Here is an 11296-nt window from a genome sequence, read left to right on the forward strand (position 1 = left end):
TATTACAAATGGAATTACTTTATTTAAGCTTTTTAATTATGATTAATTACTATCCCTTCAGTCTGAGTCTTATCAAGTTTTCTTGTATATCTGTTTAAAGTATTCCGTATATGTGTAAATGCTGACACACTTTGTGTGTGTGTGTGTGTGAGAGAGAGAGAGAGAGTACGTGTACGTGTGTGTGTACAGGTCTGCATATATTTCTAGGAGGAAGTCATATTAAAGTGGTACCAATTATTTTGCTAGGGATACAAAAAATTCTTTGAGAATGACTTTTACATTTAGGATGAAGTAGGGTTTGTCATAAAATAGTCAAACCTTATCGTGTAATACTTTTAATTTTTTTTAAATTCTTATTTCATTTTAAATTTCTTATTAGAAATGATGCATTTTCTGTAGTTCACTGAAACTTCAAAGTACCTTCCTATTCTTACCAGAAACCATTACTCTCAAAACTGTATTCCATAGAACCCTAGACTCTTGTGAGGTGTCTTGCTCTTAGGAAAAAGTATTCGGTGGGCATGTGGGCAAATAATTTGGGAAAATGACTTACTCTATTACATTCCCGCCTCAGTATTTACAAAGTCTATTAAGAGACATTATGGGGGCGCCTGGGTGGCGCAGTCGGTTAAGCGTCCGACTTCAGCCAGGTCACGATCTCGCGGTCCGTGAGTTCGAGCCCCGCGTCAGGCTCTGGGCTGATGGCTCAGAGCCTGGAGCCTGTTTCCGATTCTGTGTCTCCCTCTCTCTCTGCCCCTCCCCCATTCATGCTCTATCTCTCTCTGTCCCAAAAATAAATAAACGTTGAAAAAAAAATTTTAAAGAAAAATAAAAAAAAGAGACATTATGCATCAAAACAAACACATTTTTAAAAATCCTTTGAGGGGCGCCTGGGTGGCGCAGTCGGTTAAGCGTCCCACTTCAGCCAGGTCACGATCTCGCAGTCCGTGAGTTCGAGCCCCGCGTTGGGCTCTGGGCTGATGGCTCAGAGCCTGGAGCCTGCTTCCGATTCTGTGTCTCCCTCTTTCTCTGCCCCTCCTCCGTTCATGCTCTGTCTCTCTCCCAAAAATAAATAAACGTTGAAAAAATATTTAAAAAAATAATAATAAAAAAATAAAAATCCTTTGATCAGCCAAAAATATTTTAAATATTTGATCATAATTTTTTTAACTTAAAGATTACCCTTTAACAGCTCAGGTAATAAGCTATAAACTATATATCTCAGAAACATCGTTTCTTTTACAATTTTAATTCCAATGTAGTTAAATACAGTGTTATATTACTTTTAGGTGTACAATACAGTGATTCAACAATTCCATACATTACTCAGTGCTCATCAAGATAAGTATGCTCTTAATCCCCTTCACCTATTCCACCCATCCCCCCACCATCTGGTAACTGTCTGCTTGTTCTCTATAGTTAATAATCTATTTTGGTTTGTCTCTTTGTTTTCCTCTATTTGTTTTATTTCTTAAATACACACTTCTTAAATATGCATTTCTTCAATGCACACTTGTACTGCTTCCATAATTTGGTTATTGTAAGTAATGTTGCAATAAACATAGGATGGTATATACCCTTTTGAATTAATGTTTTCATACTCGTTGGGTAAATACCCAGTAGTGTGATTACTAGGTCATAAGGTAGTTCTATTTTGAATTTTTTCAGGAACCTCCACATTGTTTTCCAGAGTGGCTGCACCAGTTTGCATTCCCACCAACAGTGCAGAGGATTTCTTTTTCTCCACACTCCCACCATAGTTGTTGTTTCTTGTGTTTTTGATTTTAGACATTCTGACAGGTGTGAAGTGATATTATGCTTTTGATTTGCATTTCCCTGATGATAAGTGATGTCGAACATCTTTTCATGTTTCTGTTGGCCATCTGGATGTCTTTGGAGAAATATCTGTTCATGTCTTCTATCTTTTAACTGGATTATTTGTTTTGTTTTGGCTTTTTTGTTTTTTGGTGTTGAGTTATAGGAGTTCCTTTTTTAAAATGTTTACTTATTCATTTTGTGAGAGAGAGATAGTGGAGGAGGGGGAGAGAGAGAGAGAAAGAATCCCAAGGGGGCTCAATCTCAAGAACCCTGAAATCATAACCTGAGCCAAAATCAAGAGTCGGATGCTTAACTGACTGAGCCACTCAGGTGCCCTGAGTTGTATAAATTCTTGATACATTTTGGATACTAACTCTTTATCGGATATGTCTTTTGCAAATATCTTCTCCCATTCTGTCGGCTGCCTTTTAGTTTTGATGATTTACTTCCTTTGCTGTGCAGAAGCTTTTTATTTTGACGTAGTCCCAATAGTTTATTTTTGCTTTTGTTTCCCTGTCCCAGGAGACACATCTAGAAAGATGTTGCTACAGCTGATGCCAAAGAGGTTACTGCCTGTGTTCTCCTCTAGGATTTTTATGGTTTCAGGTCTCACATTTAGGTTGTTCATCTATTTTGAGTTATTTTTGTGTATGGTGTAAGAAAGTGGTCCAGCTTCATTCTTTGGCATGTAGCTGTTTTCCAACAACAACACAATTTGAAAGTGCTGTTAGAGCTTATTCCTCTGATTGTTTTCTGCTAAATAATTTGACTTTATCATGTACAAACACAATTCAGGCTAGGGCACAGTGCCACAGCTGGAAGGGAATTTGAACCTGTGCCTTGAGGCACGTGATTAGGCTCTCTGTTGTCTTACCCACTGATTCTTCCCTAGCATGTACTCAAGAAATGGCATGCATTTCCAGAGTTGCCATCTGAAAGCCTAATGTGGACAAGTTTTCCAGAATTACTTGGTGGCCAACAGCACATTTTCCCTCTTTCTTCTATTTTTCTCTGCAAAGCAATGTTGGTGTAGAACTGAGGTATAAGAAAAAGCAGAAGAATGTGATAGGACACAAAATGCTTTCTTCAGTTTGACTCTCATCTGCAGATACCACTTCATTTAGATCAGTTATAGTGCAGCCATCCTCTCTCCCAGACAATTTTTTGAAAATGGTTCAGGATCAGTTTATTAGGTAATATTTATACCTTTTGTTTCAGAAAATGTTTCGGAAGATTTTCAAAAATACCTAAATTATAAGACGTTAACATGAATAGTATATTGTGACTTTCATTTTTACCATTATTGGGCCATTGTTTAGTGTTTTATTTTCCAGAAACCAATTGCAAACAAGGAATCATTGTCACTTAAGAGTCGCAATATCCACTGGATAGAAACAACCCAATTACTTAAGAAAATTACAACTATTCTTTAAACTAGAGTCATGCAGAAGTTTATGCTGGGGGCTTTTTAAGGAGAAGATTTTCCGATTTAGTAAACAGCATTTTCGCACTTCAACAAATTTCTTCTGGATCTTTCTTATAACACTGTCGATAAAAGCAGATACTATCATGACTAAATATGATTTAGTAATAGCAATTCTTGTGTATATGTGTGGGGATGAGGTATGGTTGTAATTCAGTGCTAATTAGATGTCTAGCTCTTGGCTGACCCTGAGGAGGGTTGAATTCCCAGCACCCAACCCATTGCCCTAAATGTAGCAGGTGCCAATGACTCTTTGTGATAATTATGTATCAAAGAATGCATAGGATAGTTCTGCTTTTACAGTGTTCACACTAGTATCTTGTTATACAGACCACTTCAAATCTGCTGCCTTCCACCCTATACCCATGGGAATGGAATAAAATGAAGGTTACTAACCAAGGCACAGTCTGAAAGATTGCTCAGTTGTGGCCAGCCTATATTTTATAATCTCAACCTCCAAAGCACAAAGTTGATTTTTCAAATATCTCTTTAAAATGTCTATAAATTTACCCACAAGATTTAGTTCCATTGTCAATAGATTAAATATGCCTGTAAGGTAGGAACTTACAATAAAGATATTGAGATTCATGATGGTTGAACATATTGACCCAGTTCATTGAGCTAGCAAGTAGCAGAGCTGGGATTTGAACCTAGGCCTGTCTAACTTCACATTTCATGATCTTAATGTGCTCAGCAATGTGCTAAGAGAGATCCTGTAGGGCTTGTACTATTTACTTTTTTTCTCAAAGAAAGAGCAGAAAAGGGCACTGCAGACAGAAGGAGCCTTAAAAACTTCACAGTCAATAATTCTGGAAATTCAGATATTTTGAATTTGCTTTGATGCCCCAGGGTCTCAAAACTTATCTCTGCTGTCTTGTGAGCTGGCCTTTCTCAATGCCATTCTTTGTGTCATGCTTCAAGGACAGCATGTCTGATGTATCTTTTGAATTCCAGGGACACTGACTTTCACAGAAGGACCTACATCCTTTCATTTATTTTGTGTGCTCTCAGGTGGTATTTAAGTTGACAGCCAGGTCCTCAGTCTTCTTCTTAAGGGATTATAGGTGTTGAACTGCTTTCATCTTTCTTTGTCTGTGTATTTTTTTAAGTGATAAAGGATCAAGATGGCTCTCCATCCTTCTCTCTCCCCTGGAGTCCCCTGGCATTCGCAGTGAAATGTTAGTTGGAAAATCACACTTCTAGAGTGGTGGATAGATAATTGAAATTCAATGCAGCAGGGTGAAAATCAGTTCTGAAGGACTATTTTGCTGCAAATTCTTTATTAGGATTTTGGCACTAGATCTGCACCAGTCAAGATGGGGAGAATTAAAACAGAACAGGATTCCCTGCAATGTTCTGAATGGAAATAATTACATCCTGAATCTGTACATCTGAGATGGCCTGCTTACCTTGCACACGTCCTTCTGGTCTCCTGTTCTTTAGATGTACTTTTTGATGTCAAGTCCTCCTGCAAAGCATTTTTGGCAAACACTATTTGAGGGTTAGACATACAGTTAGACAAATTTATATTAATTTGAAAACTTATCAAATATCCTTTTTTAAAAAAAATATTCCAAGCAGACTGACAACCCATCATCCCCAACATAACAGCTTCTTACACAATTTCCTCTAGCATACATGTTAACAGGTTGCATTTGTCAATTGAAGACAATCTACCCATTTTTTGTGGGAAATCTGGCTTTTAAAAAATATGTTGTCTTCTGACAAGCGTAAGACTGGCATTAGCCAAAAAGAGAAAGTCTAATTTTCTGATTCACTGAATACAGTAGACATACAATAGAGCCCAAACTCATAATGTTATAAGATTTTGAAGAACATAAAAGGTAAAAAGACACCGTTAATTTTCTTTGTATCTGTATATGATGGCCCTGGGTCAGTAAAAGAATCTTATAAAGAAAAGGAATGGGAAAAAGAGGTCTGAAGTATAAACTGTTAAGTTTGTGAAGCCTATGAATTATAAGTGAAGTATTAGTCCCTGCTTCCTAAGTTTCAATTTTTGTTTGTTTAGGGTTTTGATTTGGGCTACAATTAGGCTTCATAAAGAGAATGATAAATTATATTTAATAGAATATATTTAATATATTTAATAAATAGAATTTATTATATTTTAATAAAAGGAAAAAAAAACACTTGTGTCGCCCAGCTCAGAAATAATTAATTTAGAATTATAATGTATTAATATGTACATGTAAAACAACATATAGTGGAAAGGCATTAATGTACAAAAAGGCTTTCTGACATTTATATTTGCAAAGTTAGAAGTGAAAAATCTGATTAAGGGAGATCACCAAAGTTCCTTGAAGTCACTCAGAAGATTCCGAGGCAACCAGGGCATTTTCAATGCACAATGTCCAACATTCAATCTAAAAAAATTACTGGCACTGTCAAAGAACAGGACAAAGGGAAAAGCCAGACAATGGAAACAGAAATAAATTCAAATATTGTAGCTACTGAAGTTATAGACACAGACTTTGAGATAACTGTGGTTAATATGTTAAAGTAAATGACATAATAAGCTGAAATAATTCACCACACCACTGGAATACATAAAGCACAATAAATTAGAAAGTCTAGAAACTTAAAAATAAAAACTTAAAAATAAATGGACAGGATTTTAAAAACCAATGCGTGTATTTAACACAGCTGATAAGACACAGCTGAAAAAAAGAATTGGTGAACTTGAGGGTAGAAAATATTCTGACTGATACATAGAAAGTAAAACAATAGAAAATATATAAAAGAAAATAAAGGATATATGGAAAATGGTGAAAAGATCTTTAGGAAAAGGTCATACATGTAGTTGGAGTTTTAGAAGTGAGGGAGAAAGAGTTTCAGAGTAGAAGCTTTGAAGAGACAGGGGATCAGATTTCTTCAAAATGGACAGAAGTTGTCTGATATGTTGCTAAACTCCCTTGAAGTTAGGCCAGCGGTTCAAGAAGAGTTAGGAACCCTAAGTAGGACAAATAAAAAGACAATCCTACTCAGACACATTATAGCAAAAACTTAAAAGTTTTTAAAAGATAAAGTTTTATAAGTCACCAGATAACAACAAACCAGATCAAAAACAAGGCTGATGGTAACAGAAGAAATGGAAGCCAGTAGACAACAGAATGACACCTTCAACATGCTGAAAGATCACTGCCAACCTAAAAGGCTACACCTCGTGAAACTATCCTCTAAAATATAAGGCAATCAAAATATGAAAAAAATTAAAGAAACATCAAAATGAATTTTTTTCGGTAAAAAGAAAATAATCTTAAATCAAAAGGTAGACTTGCAGGAAAAAAGGAAAGCATACTAGAAAGTGTAAATATGTGGATAAGTAATAAAAGATCATTTACTTTTTACAGACCAAGGATAAACTGCACATAATCAAATATATATGTAGAATTAAAATGCAGGGCAAGAATAACATAAAGATGAGAGGGGCACAAAAGCAGTTAAAGTTCAAAGGCTCAATCATTATCATAAAATGGAAAAATACTAATTCATATTCAACAGTAAAAATTAAGGATGAATGTTATAATCTCTAGGATAACCTGAGAAAATAACCAAAGAACATCCAACTTAAAAAAAATAAAATCAGGGGCGCCTGGGTGGCTCAGTCAGTTGAGCGTCCGACTTCAGCTCAGGTCACGATCTCGCGGTCCGTGAGTTCGAGCCCCGTGTCGGGCTCTGGGCTGATGGCTCAGAGCCTGGAGCCTGCTTCGGATTCTGTGTCTCCCTCTCTCTCTGCCCCTCCCCCGTTCATGCTCTGTCTCAAAAATAAATGTTAAAAAAAATAAATAAAAATCAAATCAAATCAGAATAAACAGAATAATAAAAATTTCTTGAGGACACCGGTTACAGCCACCATGGAGTAACTGATATCAGGCTCATCCTTCTACCATAAACTACCATTACATCTGTACACAAATATATAATTATTTAAGGTACTGGAGGGAAACCAACACGAGGATAAGAATTTTATAATGTGGAAAGCACATAATATTAGCTCACATTAACTCAGGATTTCTCCCTGAGAGAGGGATTTCCAAATATGGCCCAGGAAAATATAGTCCATGTAGAATGGTGGTATCACTGGGTAGAAGAAAAAGAAATCTGATTTGGGGAAGCTGAAGTGGGTGGATTTGGGGGGATAGAGAAATGCAGAAGAAGGATTCATTGAGAAGAAATCCCAAAGTTTTCCATACAAATGTTCCCAGGGTCCTTTACTCTCCTCTAAGCCACAGATGTGCAAGGCAAAGCCTTGAACTGACACTTCACAAACAGTTTAACCAAACTGTTAACATAGCCAGTATACATATTATACATTCTCAATCACTGGTCATCAGTGAAATGCAAATTAAAATCACAGTGAAATATCATACACATCCCCCAGGCTGTCTACAATGAGAAAGACCTCCAAAGGTATTGGCAAGGAATTGGAACACCTGGAACTCTCAGGCACTGTTGATAGATGGGTAAATTGGCTCAATCATTGAGGAAAGTTAACTGGCTTACATCATCATAAGAAATGCAAAAGCACATTCATACAAGCTTTTTCTGTAATAACCCAAACTGGAAAAGCCCAAACATTTATCAATAATAGTATGGACAAATAAGTTGTATTTAAAAAAAAATTTTTTTTACATTTATTTATTTTTGAGACAGAGCGTGAGCGGGGGAAGGGCAGAGAGAGAAGGAGACACAGAATCCGCAACAGGCTCCAGGTTCTGAGAGAGCTGTCAGCACAGAACCTGATGTGGGGCTTGAACCCACGAACCGTGAGATCATGACCTGAGCGGAAGTCAGATGCTTAACTGACTGAGCCACCCAGGCGCCCCCAAATAAGTTGTATTTTAATCATACAAAGGAACAACATTCATCAGTGGGTGGTGACAGAAGTCAGATTAGTTTTGTCAACTTTGAATTTTATTTAAATGGGATCATGCAACATGCATTCTGTATACCCAGCATCGATAATGTGGAGGCACATTCATGTTGTTGCATATAGAAATACTACATTTTTTCTCATTGCTGAATAGCGTATTTTTTGTGTGACCTTCTATTTGTTCTGCATTTCTATATGTGTGTGTGTACATTTGTATATGTAAATAGTATATAAATATTCTATATGTATATGATATAAAATATACTAAATACACATTTTTGTGCTATGTTATTTTATGCATATAATATGCATATAAAAGAAAAATGTGCATGTGGCTCCACAACTGGGGACACTGACAGCTCTATGTGCCCAACCCAACTTCTTTCACAATGTCTACTGTTCACAAAATTCTCTGTGAGCTCAGTCTGGAGGGTGATCACTCCATGCCCCAAGTGCATACGAGTCGGTCAAAGCATACACCAATTTTGATGCTGAGTATGATGCTCTGAACATTGAAATGGCCATCAAGACCAAAAGTGTGGGTGAGGCCACCATTGTCAAGATTTTGACAAACCTCGGCGATGAATGGAGGGAGGATATTGCCTTTGCCCACAAGAAAAGGACCAAAAAGGAACTTGCATCAGCACTGAAGTCAGCCTTGTTCAGCCACCTGGAGACTGTGATTTTTTGGGTCTATTTAAAACATCTGCTCAGTATGATGCTTCTTAGCTGAATGCCTCCATGAAGGGGCTGGGGACTGATGAAGGCTCCCTCATTGAGATCATCTGCTTGAGGACCAACCAGGAGCTTCAGGAATTAAAAATCTACAAGGAAATGTACAAGACTCATCTAGAGACCACATAATTTCTGACACATCTGGCAACGTCCACAATTGGATGGTTGCCCTCACAAAAGGTAGAAAAGCAGAGGATGGCTCTGTCATTGATTATGAACTGTTTGTCCAAGATGCTCAGATCTCTATGATGCTGGAGTGAAGAGGAAAGGAACTCACGTGCCCAAGTGCATCAGCATCATGACCAACAGGAACGTCACTTCCAGAAAGGATTTGACAGGTACAAGAGCGGCAGCCCTTTTGACATGCTGGAGAGCATCAAGAAGGATGTCCAAGGATACCTGGGAAATGCTTTCCAGGACCTGGTCCAGTACATTCAGAATAAGCTCCTGTATTTTGCTGACTGGCTGTATGACTCCATGAAGGGCAAGGGGACTCACAAGAAAGTCCTGATTATTAGAATCACAGTCTCTCACAGTGATGTGGACATGTTGCAAATTAGGTCTGAATTCGAGAGAAAGTATGGCTAGTCCCTGTACTGCTGCATCCAACAAGACACGAAGAGTGACTACCAGAAAGCACCTGCTGTACCTGTGTGGTGGGGATGACTAAGGCCCACGAAGGTGTGAGGGTCCAGGGTGGTGCTCTTTCATTTCCAGAAAACAGTTCTAGAAAATAGCTTGTGACTAACAGTCCCTTTGTGGGACTGTGAGGATGACATTGACATTTCCCCTGCTCCATCCTTCTTTCAGTTGATGGAGCACTACCTGCCTCTCATACCTAGTCTTTCCTTTTAGCCAAAGAAATGAACATGCCAACAAGCTGGAAGCGAAATCTATGATGTGAAACACTTTGCCTCCTGTGTACTGTGTCATAAACAGATGAATAAACTGAATTTTACCTTATAAAAAAATAAAAGTAAAATGTGCATGTATACATATAATAGGTATAATATATAATAAAATGCATACAAATATAAGATGTATATAACAATCATTTATTTTAAAATATTATTGTGTTAATATTCTGACGTTCACGTTAAATAAAATACTAGACCAGAATAGTTATGACTGGCCAGTTAAGAGTTAATTACATGCTATGAAAAAATAAAGGAATCAGTGAAATCTGTCTGGGTTTGCTTTCAAGCAAACAATGTAGGGACCAAAGGCAGGCTGCCCCAGGATGGGCTACTTTGGCATGAACACTATATTGAGTTAAAAGTAATCAAAACCCAACAGATGCAGGAAAAACCCTCTTCCTGATCTTCCACTGCCTAAATTTACATTTGTAAGGAGAGCCAGTACCAGGAATAGAGCTATTAACAGAGACTCCCCTTTACCTACGAAACTTATTTGCATAACAGGGCAAACTTTGTTTTTTTAAAACCTCTCTTTTCACCTTCCTGCTAATGGCCTCCTCCCCTTTATGTCCTCAGATCCTACCCCTGTCCTTAGCTCATATAAGTTTCCTGTTGCCTCATTTCCTTTGGAATTTTATATCTGTGTGAATTCCCCATATGTATGCTACTAAATTTGATTTTCTCCTGTTAATCTGTCTCATGTCAATTTGATTCTAAGTGCAGCTAGCTAGAAGGACCGTAGTGCAAAGGAAGGTCTTCCTCCCCAACAATGCTAACTAAATCCTCACTAAATGCTAAAAACTGCCATAATTCCCTTCTTTTGCAGTAATGAGAATGACAGTCTGAGAGACGAACTTTTGTCCTATTTTCTAATTTTTTATTCCTCTTTTTCACACATACCACATCCAATCCATCAGATATTTTGCCAACTATACTTTCAAAACATGTCTTGAATATTACTTCTCAATAGGTCCATCACTACAAGCCTAGTCTAAACCATTAACCAAGAGGATGGAAGAATGTAAGGAAATACAAGGGGAAAAAGTACTACCCCCAAGATGGTAAACACAGGACTCAATCCCACTCCTTAATCTGAAGAGGTCATTGAAGGGGGCTGTTCTAGGACTGAGAGGGATGTTTGATAGGAATTTGATCTTGATTTAGGAATTCAGCCAGTTGGAGGCAGTCACTCTTGAGAAGTAAGAATGAGGAAGAAATATCCTGAACTTACCTTTCTACCTCAGTTCTTTGTGCATGCTCCCCATTGGCTGGCCATATGTCAATAGAACCTTTTGATGTGATCCACAGAGGCCATACAGACATAGAATAAGGTAGAAGATGGTGGAGAGTAAATCCAGCATAAGGCAATGTGTCTCCTAGTGGAACTTTTCAATTCCAGAAAAGTTGTTTCCTTTTATTCTATTTTCCACAAAGCAACCAGAGTGATTT

General features: G+C 37.6%; 1 pseudogene; it reads left to right on the forward strand.

Annotated features, from left to right (window-relative positions):
- The first annotated feature begins 8581 nt into the window (after positions 1 to 8581).
- Positions 8582 to 9600, forward strand: LOC125166163 (annexin A2-like; annotated as a pseudogene).
- Positions 9601 to 11296: the final 1696 nt, after the last annotated feature.

Source organism: Prionailurus viverrinus, chromosome B2 (assembly GCF_022837055.1).
Source record: "Prionailurus viverrinus isolate Anna chromosome B2, UM_Priviv_1.0, whole genome shotgun sequence".
NCBI lineage: Eukaryota > Metazoa > Chordata > Mammalia > Carnivora > Felidae > Prionailurus > Prionailurus viverrinus.